Here is a 12,403-nt window from a genome sequence, read left to right as displayed (position 1 = left end):
TTCTATTGTTACTAAAATCCAAACCTAGGTCAGGAGCATACAGAACTCAGACCTGAAGAGCCATGATCAGACTTTGCCCTAGATCAAACCAAATTTGGGGCCAATAAAAACTTATAGATCTCCAGCATGAACTGTCCCTAAAAATTTTGATTAACGCAACACTCATTACTCCCAATAAAGTAGTCCAGGCTTTCCCTTGAGATAAACACAGAGCTTAGTTCTAACTTCAATTCTGAAATCAGGAATTAGACTGTAAGAATGAAGAAACAAAAATTCTTACAATAAAAAGCTATTTGGCAACAGTGATCCTGAAGACACAAATCCATGAGAATGACTCCAAAACACTGATAAGCAGAACTTTAAAGAAAAAAATAGCATGGGCACAAATTCAACCCAAACTCATAAAAGAGATATATTAAGAATTTAAAAATATTTTAATAGTTGAGAGCACTAGAGGGAAAAATAAAAAAGGAATGAAAGTTATGCAAGAAAGAATTAGAAAGGGAATTAACAGCTTAGCACAAGAGTTACAAAACTTTGTTCAAAAACCAAACTCCTTGAATATGAAAATGGAATGGAAAGCTAGGTGGCACAATAGTTAGAGAGTCAGGCCTGAAGTTGGGAGGACCTGGCTTCCTAGATGTGTCATTCTGGTCTTACTCCTAGTCCTTGCCATTCTTCTGTCTTAGAATTGATACTAAGACAGAAAGTAAAGAATTTTAAGAAAAAAAATAGAATCACTGGACTACCTGAAAACCATAGCCAAAAAAGGATCTGGATATATATTTCAAGAAATATTAAAAGAAAAAAGTTGCTCAGATCTCTTGGAATCAGTGTTGAAAATCTAATCAATCATCTCCCAGAGGAAACCTCAAAATGGAAACTTCTAGAAATATTATAGTCAAAATCTAGAAATTCCAGACCAAAGAAAAAAAGTGGTCAAATTAAAAGAATTCACTAAGAAGTCATGGGCAGGATCACACACAATTTAGTAGCTACCACAATATAGGAATGGAGAATTTGGAACACCATATTTCAGGAGATAAAGGATAAGAATAACTTATCCAATAAAACTGGATATAATTATACAATGAGAAAAATGGATCTTTAATGAAATAGGAGAATTCCAAGCATTCCTGATCTTAAGACCAGAAAGCATAGAAACTTTGACATTCAAACATAGACATTTAAATATAAAAAGGTAAATATGAATAATGATAAAGAACTAAACATGAGTAAACTGCTTACATTTTAATATGAAGAGATGATGTGTTTATCCCCTCAGAAAACTGATACTATTTTAGAGGCATGAATAATTGAAAATCTGTTACCCTAAAAAAGAACTACATTTCCTGGGTAATGACTTCCTGTCATTACTTACTTCCTGTAGACAGGGGATATTAGGCAGGAACATGGAGGGTCCCAGCCCTTTCTCTTTGGTTTCCTGTCAGAGAGCATGGTGGTGGTAAACAAGGGTTTGAACTAGCTGATCAGCCATGGGCATGTGATTCTTATTTTGTATCCATTTTATTCCTTTATTTCTAATGATCATTAATAAATCTACTAAAATACAATTTTTATTATTGAGATCTAATTTTATTTTTTACATTTGATGGCAACCACAAAGGGATGGAGATGGAATTCTCAATATTTTTTTAAGATAGCCTAGATAAAAAATTTTAAGCCACATTTCTCCTGCCATGGCTTTTTGCCGCCCCCCTCCCCCCGCCCCCCACAAACTCCAAGAAAACTCCAAAATCTCTTCCAAGGAGCTGCTTTACTTCTGCCATCCCCACGTTTTGTCTGGTCTCTCTCCCTACAGGCCTGGCTTTTAGCTGGGGGTTCTTGGCTGAGAAGAGATAAGCCGCTTCTCTTTCCCATCTGCTTGAGCCTATGTTCCTCAGTTCCTCATTGCTGCCTCTGGCATTGCTGATACTGCTTGCTCCTGCTCCTGCCCCAGTCCCAGCCCCAGCTCTGACTTCTGGTAGCTGCCACTGTATCTTCGGAATTCACAAACTTGGAGACATTCTCAGGGCAGCTGGTAAAAACTGGGGTGTATTTTCCTTAGGTAACAATTAGCCTCCTAACTCCCTATCCACATGGCAGGGGAAACAAACTGCTCCCTAGCATCTTACTTCAGGGGGGAAGGGGAAGGAAGGAAGTTATTCTTCCAAACAGGAAGTAAAAATTTTAAGCATGGCGCATAATAGATAAAAGATTTAAAAAACTTGCCTATTTTCAAATAGCTTCCAGTTTTAGGATGTTTTCTACCATTCATGGGTGCACTGATTCTTTCAATTATTTTACCTGAGATTCAGAGGAGAAATTCATCTCCCTACAACCCTTTGTCATTTCGGTCTGCCCAGTCTCTTAAGATTCATCCAGTTCTCCCTTCTTATGGGAGACCTCCGAGCTCTGACAAAAGAAATCTGAACTGATAGAGAAGGAACTTTAAAGAGACTGGAGGTGAAAATTTTAAGTCTCTTCAGACTCCATTATTTTATGAAAGTCTCTGTATTTTATTATATTTTGCTGATTGTTTTGTTTATAATTTAATTTTGTTGTTTTAAGTTCATATATTAATGTAAGAAATACTATTCAGTTACACTGAATCATTTTAATCTCCTGTGTTTTAACTACTATTACATTCTGTTACCTTTCCCCTATAACTATACTGAACAAAATACTGAAAAGCCCATAAACAGTCTTTTCTTTCCATTTTGACTTTGTTAATTGTCACATAGATGATGGATGGACTCCCGTCAACCTGGTTAACAACCTTTGAAGAATTTAATGAAGTAAATATCTCAAACTGATTTTAAGGGGTCTTCAGACATAATTTTTATATTTTTTCAACAACTCTGAGTGATCATTTTGCCTACCTCTGAGTTATTTGTAACAAGAAGTAAATGGTCCATTTTCGTAGCTGAAGTGAAGTGCAATTTATATCGCCACTTCCCACATTTGTAAAAATGTGAATAAATGGGACATAACAGTCTCATACCAAGGGAGGTGGGAAGTTGATCCCAGGGCATGGTACCCCTGGATGGCTCCCAAGAGGGAGCATCTCTCATTTTTAACTCTTAAGCTTACTCTACCCTTCCACCAGAATGATCTAGATTCTTGGTGACATATTTTTAGACCCAACATCAACAGTACAGAGGTTTGGTTTGTTTGTTTGTTTTTTAGACTCCTTTGCCACATTTTTGTAATTATGGCAGTAATAGATTTAAAAAAATCTCAGCCACGGTTGAAACATTGCTACACCTGAAAAACGTGACAACTATCCATTAGCTTTAAATGTCCCACAGCAGACTCATGTGAATCCTAATGATAGTGGATTTGTTCACTATTGTCATTAAATGGGCTATTATAACTTTGGGGATTTTGATACTTTTTGAACGTTCATTACCTGTTGTACTACTGTTCTTTATAAAAAACTGTTAGTGGATCATTTCAACTTTGAAAAGGAAATGGATCTCATTTTTTTGGGTGAGAAACCTTTGTATTCTACCTTTCCCTAGCTGACACAGTGTGTCAATGATTGTAACCTATATATATAATATATATTTTTAAATTTTGAAACTTTTTTATTTTTGTTTTTGCTTGCATGTGCAATATACTATTTCAGTTTTCTTTTTTCCTCTCCTTTTTGTATTTGAAGCACATGTCATCAGTATTGAGATTTTCTTTAACTTTTTAAAAATTTTGTAGTAATATAAGGTAAAAAAAAAATATATATATATATAATTTACTATAATATTAATGCATACCTAAAAGCTTTAGACTATGGAAACCTTCTATTTATTGATAAATGTTATGGGACTGTGATTAATGATTGTGTCTGATTCCAGGAGAAGGGAACAAAAGAACCATTATACAGTGCCAAGAAACACAAGGTCAAGGAGACCAACCAATCCCAATGGAGTTGAAAATCTGCACAGTGCCAAGGAGCACAAGGTCAAAAGGGACCAAACCAATCCAGGTAGGATTGGTGAACTTCTAAGCCAATACGAAAGGTCTTGAACCTAGTATGAGACTCAAGGTTGCGGTGCTTGACATATTTTAAGACATAGGACACCTTGTACTTCACTGTACTCACAGACAAGTACTGAAGTTTGGCTATTATCTTGGCTTCCCCTATTCCTGAGAGTGAAGGTAAAAATCAGACCAGGGAATGACACTTCCCTATCACACAAAAATCTAGTCCATTTTTATCTCTTATAATATGGAAACTTCCTGTAGTCTTGGCTGCAAATGGGTAAGTATAATATTACTGCATTGGTCCAAAAGACTTGTGGGATAGAAATTATTTTAATTAGGCCTTGATTCAATGACCTGTTATAGGTTTATTTTCCTTTACTTAGAATTTTTTCACATAAGACTTTGATAGTCTATACTTCATCCAGAAATTATCTTTTCTCTTTTATTTGGATTTTTTTGATGTTTTTTATTTCTCTTGCCAATTGATTCATATACCTCATAACTCAGCCATGCATCCCTAAGTGATCCCTGTGTTTTTCAACACCTGCTTCAGGAGGGAATATATAATTATTCTAAAATGCAAAGTTTAAATTTTTTTGAGAATAATTTTAGGTTAAGAAGCATGCTACCAATCTGGCCTCAGTCACTTCCCAGTTGTGTGACCCTGGGCAAGTCACTTGACCCCCATTGCCTAGCCCTTACCACTCTTCTGCCTTGGAGCCAATACACAGTATTGACTCCAAGACGGAAGGTAAGGGTTTAAAAAAAAAAAAAAGAAGCATGCTACCTTTCCAAATCCAGAAACCGAACTGTTGGAGAAGACACCATGAAGAAGCCTCCACATACCACACACTGCACCAGAAGATCCAGAATGAACTTTGGGGTGTGGTGATCTGAACTGTGTGGGATTGAATGCATTTGTTTTGTATGTATCCTCTTATGCTGAAGGGGACTGCCCCCTAACTGGCTTTTTGCCAATGCACCTAGCAATCATGGGTTTGTTCTTTTCCCTTTTATACCCAAATTACTGTAATTTAAAAGTTGATTATGTTAAATGATCAAATTGGGGAGACTAGCCCCCTAAATTGATCATCAGTGGGGAATGTATAATTGAAAATTTATTACCCTAAAAAAGAACTACATTTCCCAGGAGCCCACTGACTTCCTGTCATTATGTACTTCCTGTAGTCAGGGGATATTAGGCAAGGACCTGGAGGGTCCCAGTCCTCTATCTTTGGCTTCCTGTCAGTGAGCATGGTAGTGGTAAGCAAGGGTTTGAACTGGCTGATCAGTCATGGGAACATGGCTTTTATTTTGTACCCCCTTTTATTCCTTTTTTTCTAGTGATCATTAATAAATCTACTAAAATATAATTTTTATTATTGAGATCTAATTTTAATTTTTACACTTAGAGGCAGTCTAATTAAACAGAAGGCCTTAGGAGTAGTTCTGTTATATCTTGATAATCTTAAAGAAGAAAGGAAAGAAAGGAGAAAAGGAATATACTAGGGGGAAGAGAAATAAAGGTTAAGAAAATTTATGTCACTTAATTTGGATATGCAAATAGTAGTCTATCCAAACAAGAGAAGGAAAGAGCTAACATTTAAAACTCATTCTCAACTGAACTGGTCAAAGGAGGGAAAAATGCATATATATTCACATACACACACACAAAGAGTTGGGTATGGAAATATACTTCATTCAACAGGGAAATTGGAAGGGAACAGAAGAGGCATGGTAGAATTAGAGATGAGGCTAGATTAAGGGAAGGATTCCTAAACAAAACAAAGACTACCTAAGGTTGTACAAAAATATTTATGGTTTTTTTTGAGGTGGGAATCTAAGGAATATCAATAAATTGGTGAATTGCTGAAGAAGTTATGTGATAGCTCCGGACTTATGCTTTCAGTTTCTAAGATGATGGAGTACAGAGCACTATAAACTTGCAAAGTACATCTCCAAACAGCCACACACACACACAAAACTTCAAAAGGAATCCTAGAGTGGCAGAACCAACAGAAGACAGAATGAAGAGCAGTGCTCCCCCTCCAGGACAGCAAGGAGGCTCCATCTTTCTGGGTAGAAGGGGAGGATGTGGTCTAGGGTCCTGTGGCAAAACTTGGCACAATCCAGTACAAGTGGCAGGGGAAGGAGCACAGCCAGGTTCAGTCCAGCCTCAATAAGGGAGAGTAGAAACCACTGCAATACCATACAGGCAGCAATAAGAGGAGTACAACTCAACCTAGTTCCACCTTAGTGGAGCCTGGTATGACCAAGTGAGGGCAACAGTGGGAGGAGCATAGCCCACTACAGTCTAGCTGTGGTGAAGGAGGATGGATGAGATCAGCACAAGTAGCACCTGAATGGAACAACTACAAGCCTTCTCACAATAGACCAATTAATCTTCCAACCCCAGGCATCAGAATAGACCACAATATTAGCTTGGGACAGTATTCTGTCCACCTCAGGAGTGGAGCTGAGCTTCAAAACACAGTCAAGATCACACACACACACAAAAAAACCCTCTCCCAAGAACAAAAGACAAATAAAAAGCCTGACCTTAGAAAACTATTTCAACCACACAGAAGACCAAAATGCAGGCCCAGAAGATGACAGTGCCAAAATGGAAATGGGTGAAGCCTCAAAGGAAAATGTGAATGGTCAGGTCAAAAGTGACTTCTTAAAAGGGCTTCAAAACAGGATTAAAAAAAGAATAAGAAAAGTAGAAGAAAAATTGGAAAAGGAAATGAGGTCAATAGCATAGCACAAAAATTCACTGAAGAAAACAACTCTCTTAAAAGGAAGCATAAAACCTTAAGGAAGAAAATAACTTCCTAAAAAGGAAGAACAAAAATTCAAGTTAAAAATACTCCCTAAAAGTTATAATTGGACAAATGGAAGCTAATGACTTCATAAGATAGCAAGTATCAATAAAACAAACTTAAAAGAAGGAAAAGAAGAAAATCAGAAATATCTTGCTGAAAAAAAAAAAGAAAAAGACTGACCTGATCCAGGAGAGATAACTTAAGAATCATTGGTTTTCCTAAAAGCTGTGGTAAAAAAAAAAAGAGCTTGGGGGAAATGGGGGCAGAGTCAAGTTAACAGAGAAGTTATAGGGACTTATCTGATTTCTACCAAACTATCCTCCAAAAAGCAATTATTTAAGTCCTCAAGATGAATTCTAGAATAGCACAATCCACAAAAAGACAAAGTGAAGTAATTTTTAAACCCAAAACAACTTAGAAGGCTGACATAAAGAATCTAGTGCACCAAGGTGGAATGGAGCATAGTATACCAATATAGGCCTCACCAAAACAATGCGCCTTAGGCACAACTGAAACAGCAGCCAAGGCTTCCTGAATTCTCAGCCACAGATGATATGGGAGAGTTAGAAAACTGCTCAGAATGAGATTACAGAGGCCTCTTTGCTGGCTTTGGGTGCAAGACTCTTGTCAATATAGTCCATACACAGAACCAGGTTGTAGTTTTGGAGCATAGTTGCAGAGTAAGGAGAAGCATCTGCATACACCAGAACTTGCAGCACAGGGGAGCAAGGGATCCTGTTCCAAGGACCAAGGGGTAAAATAGTTATTGGAGTCCAGAGCACAACCCAGGAGAGTATTAAACACGCATCTCTTTACACCACATCACCTTGGAAGAACTAAAAGATCTATTGATCCCCAGTGCCAGCTGTAAAGACAACTACACAAACTGAAGCTCAGAACAGAGCTTCCTTCACCAGAGTTATAGATCCTAACTAACAGTTTTTTTTAAACTATTAAAGAAGAGAAAGAGGCAGGAAAATCTTTTTTAAAAAGGAACAACAAAGAAAGTTAATTTTGGTGATAACAATAAAGTCAATACTGCTTCATCCAAAGCTCCAAGGAAAATACAAATTGCTCTTACTCCAAAAAGAATAAATGGGGGAGCTCAAAAAATATTTTAAAAGTCAAATGAGAAAGGTAGAAGAAAAACAGAAAAGAAAAGACAGCAATATAGGAAAATCATGAAAAATGAGTCAACAGCTTGGCAAAGGACACATAAAAAAATTCTGAAGAAATTAATATCTTAAAAAAAGAATAAGACAATTGGTAAAAGAGGCCCAAAAATCCAACAAAAAGAAAAATTTCTAAAAAGCAGAATTGGCACTTTAGAAAAAGAAGTATAAAAATTCCCTAAGGAAACTCTCTACAAAGTATAATTGACCAGATGAAAAGGAGGTACAAAAGCTCACTCAAGAAAATCATATCATAAAAATTAAAATTGGGCAAGTGGAAGCTACTGACTTTATGAGACATCAAGATATAATCAAACAAAGTCAAAAGAATGAAAAAATAGAAGAAATGTTAAATATCTCTTTGGAAAAACAACTGACTTAGCAAATAAATCCAGGAGAGATAATTTAAGATTTATTGAACTATCTGAAAGCCATGACCAAAAGAAGAGCTTAGACTTCATCTTTCAATAAATCATCAAGGAAAACTGCCCATATATTCTAGAACCAGAACACAAAATAGAAGTTGAAAGAATCCAATCACCTCCTGAAAAAGACCCCAAAAGGATAACTCCCAGGACTATTATAACTAAATTCCAAAACACCCAGATCAAGGAGAAATATTACAAACAGTCAAAGAGGAATAATCTAAATATTGCAAAGTCACAGTTAGGATAACACTAGACTTAGCAGCTTCTACATTAAGGTATCAGAGGGCCTAGAATATGATATTCCAGAAGGCAAAGAAGCTAGGATTTCAACCAAGAATCACTTGCCCAGCAAAACTGAGCACAATCCTTCAGGGGGGAAATGGATATTCAATGAAATAGAGGATTTTTCAAACATACCTGATGAAAAGATCAGAGCTGAATGGAAAATTTGACTCTAAAATATAAGACTCAAAAGACTCATAAAAAAGTTGAACAGGAGAGAGAATCAGAAGACTTTCAATAAGGTTAAATTGTGTACATCCCTACATTTGGAGGCAATTCTTGTTAACACCAAAGAACTTTATTAGGGCATTTAGAAGGTGTAGATGTAGACAGAGGTCAAGGGTGTGAGTTGAATATGATGGGATGATACAAAATAAAATAAAATTAAGGCATGAGAAGGAGAAATATACATTGGGAGGAGGGAGAAGGGAAAAATAAAATGGGATAAATTATCTCACATAAAAGAGGCATGAAAGAGTGTTCACAGTGGAAGGGAAGATGGGGGAAGTGGGGAGGAGAGCATGTGAAACTTATTCTCATCAGAACTGGCTCAATGAGGGAAGAACATACATAATCAATTAAGTATAGAAATCTATTTTACCCTACAGAAAAAAGGAAAGGAAGAGAATAAGAGAAGAGGGGTGGGGCTGATAAAAGGAGGGCAAATTGGGGGAAGTGGAGATCAGAAACTAAACAGGGGTAATTAGAATGGGAAGTAATATGCAGTAATCATAATGGTACAATTTTTTTTTTACAAATCTAATAAAGGCCTCATTTCTCAAATACACAAAGCAATGAGTTGAACACATAAGAATACAATTCCCTAATTGAAAAATGGTCAAAGGATATAAACAGGCAATTCTCAGCTGAAGACATTAAAACTGTCTATAGTCATATGGAAAAATGCTCCAAATCACTATTAATTAGAGAAATGAAAATTATAACAACTTTGAATTATTACCTCATTTCTATCAAGCTGGTTAATATGATCAAAAAGGATGTTGGAGAGGATGTGGGAAAACTGAGATGCTAATATATTGTTGGCGGAACTATGAAATGATGCAGCCATTTTGGAGGGCAATTGGGTACCATGTCCAAAGGGCCATAAAACTGTGCATACCTTTTGACCCAGCAATACTTCTTTACTAGACCTATATCCCAAAGAGATCAAAGATTGGGGAAAGGACCTACTTGTACAAAAATGTTTATAGTAGCTCTTTTTGTGGTAGCTAAGAATTAGAAACTGAAGGGATGCCCATAAATTGGGATATGACTGAATAAGTCATTGGATGATTCCCTAAAAACCCTGAAAAGATATATTAAGTGATGAAAAGTGAAGTGAGCAGAACCAGGAGAACATTGTGCACAGTGTTATATGGAGATTTTAGGGAAGGGAAAACAGAAGGTATCACTACCAAAATATATAAAAACAGATTTATTAACAAAAAGGACAAGAAAGTTGGAAGGGGGAATCAGGGAGTGACTTATCTCTAACCAGAGCTTAACACATTAAGGTTTCTAATCTAAACTTAATTTAACTACTAAAAGGTAAATAAAAGATAAAGTCCAAAGGGGGCTCAGATTCTCACAAACTCCAGAGTCCTTGGTAGGGTCAGACTGAAGAATTACAAGATCCAGGAAGGGAAGAAGTTCACACCCAAATCACAGCTGTCTACCAGTGTGAAAAGGGGAATACACTCAACCTTTTCATGAGGATAATCCAAGACAATCATCTTCAAAGGTGATTTCTTCAGGCAGACTTTGACCCATAGCCTCCCTGTCTGAATCCCAGCTTGAGAGAGACCCAGTTGTCAGTTACTGTCTCAGAATGCTGACCCAGCCAGCTCTGTAGAATCTTGGTTTGAAGGCTGTCAATTAGCTTTGAAAACTTCCCTTAATAAAACAGTAATAGTAATAATGTATAATGATCAACTGTGAATGACTTAACTATTATCAGCAATTAAAGGATTCAAGACAACTCCAATGGACTAATGAGGAAGAAGGATATCCACCACCATAGAAGGAACTGAATGAAGATTGAAGCATACCATTTTTCACTTTATTTTCCTTATGAGTTTTTTCTTATATAAGTGATATGTGTTTTCTTTCATTATCTGCTTTCTCATGGAGAGGGAAAGAGAGGGAAGGAGGAAGGGAGGGAGGGAGGGAGGGAGAAAAACATGGGTCACAAAATGTCATAAAATTATTATTAAAAATTATTTCTTCTTCATTTAACTGGGGAAAATGCTATAAAACTAAATTATCATATATAAATCTGGTGGCCTACTATTGTGCTATAAGAAATGAAGAGGATTATTTATTAGAAACTAGGGAAAGCTTATATGAACTGACGCAAGAAACAAACTCATTTATACAGAAACAACAATGTTGTAAAGACAAACAACTTAAAAGATTTAAGAACTCTGGTTAATGTAATGACTAATTGCTTCTAGAGGACTAACAATAAAACATGCTACCTATCTCCTGATAGAGATGTGAAGGACTTAGCGTGCAGAATGAGGCATACATAAAGACATGCAAACATTTTCTTTTGAACTTAGCCAATGAGGAAATTTGTTTTGCTTAACTATATATGTTTGTCACAGGGGTTTTGCTTTTCTTTTGTTCTCAATTTGGGGTGGGGAAGGAAAAGAAGGTGGATTTTTGCTGATTGAAAAGAATGAAATTTAATTTTAAAAAGTAAGATTTAGAAATTACAATAAGGACACTGAGGTATCAAAAGTAGACAGACAACATCTGTGGTTTAATTGATATAGGGAATTCTTGTTAGGATAATTGTATAGGGAAGAGGTGAGTCAAGCCAATAGAGGTTCATCTAGCACCTATACCTACTACTTTGGAGGATATTTCTCTGTGCCAATAAATAAGCTGATTAAAATGGTAGGATGGTGGGAGTTGTGATGAACATCTTCTTTAGCTTAAACTATTTGAGTAAGGAGATGATATAACTTTTTGTTGTTCAGTAGTATCTGACACTCTATGACCCCAGTGGACCTTAGCATACTTCTATCCTCTACTGTCTCTTGAAGTCTATCCAAGTTCATGTTCATTGTTTCCATAACACTATCACTGTGTTGGTGAAGATGTGACATGAATATCCTGGCATGTGGGAGGGACTGCTCCTTTCCCCCCCCTCTCCTCTGTGCCTGAGGACAATTTTCACATGCTCCACCCTCTGTCCAGTAGCCCAATGTGAGCACTTCCTCCCTCCACTGTCTGGGATAATGAGGGGGGCTAACAGGTAGCTTGAATGTGCAGTTTGGGCATGCAATCTCTAAAAGGTTTGCCAATGCTTCACTATCATTGTATTCTCTGCCTCATAGAACTAGGTCACAGAACCAGAAGGTTACAACTGCTTCTACCTTGCATCTGGCTTCCAAGCTTTAGACTTTGGTTTTCTTTGGAACAGGTACCCTAAATATTCCTTCCTTGTTCTTTCAAGGAATTTTATCCTTATATTTAGGATTACTGGTGTCCTTGAAGTCATAAGATTTTAGCTCCTCATTCTAATCCTGCCCAGGAGGGAAGCTCCAAGGGCATTGGGTTTGTTTCTTGAATAGGGCATGATGGAAATTGCTCTTCCTTTGAATTTGACAACTGAGGTATTGAGATTTATAGATGAGAGCCTGCAACAGCGTCTCCTTCACAGCTTTTCAGGTCAAATGAGGTGAACTGAGCCAATCAACCATGA

This window comes from Monodelphis domestica, chromosome 1 (genome assembly GCF_027887165.1).
Source record: "Monodelphis domestica isolate mMonDom1 chromosome 1, mMonDom1.pri, whole genome shotgun sequence".
Taxonomy (NCBI): Eukaryota; Metazoa; Chordata; class Mammalia; order Didelphimorphia; family Didelphidae; genus Monodelphis; species Monodelphis domestica.
Note: the sequence above shows the minus strand (reverse complement) of the source record.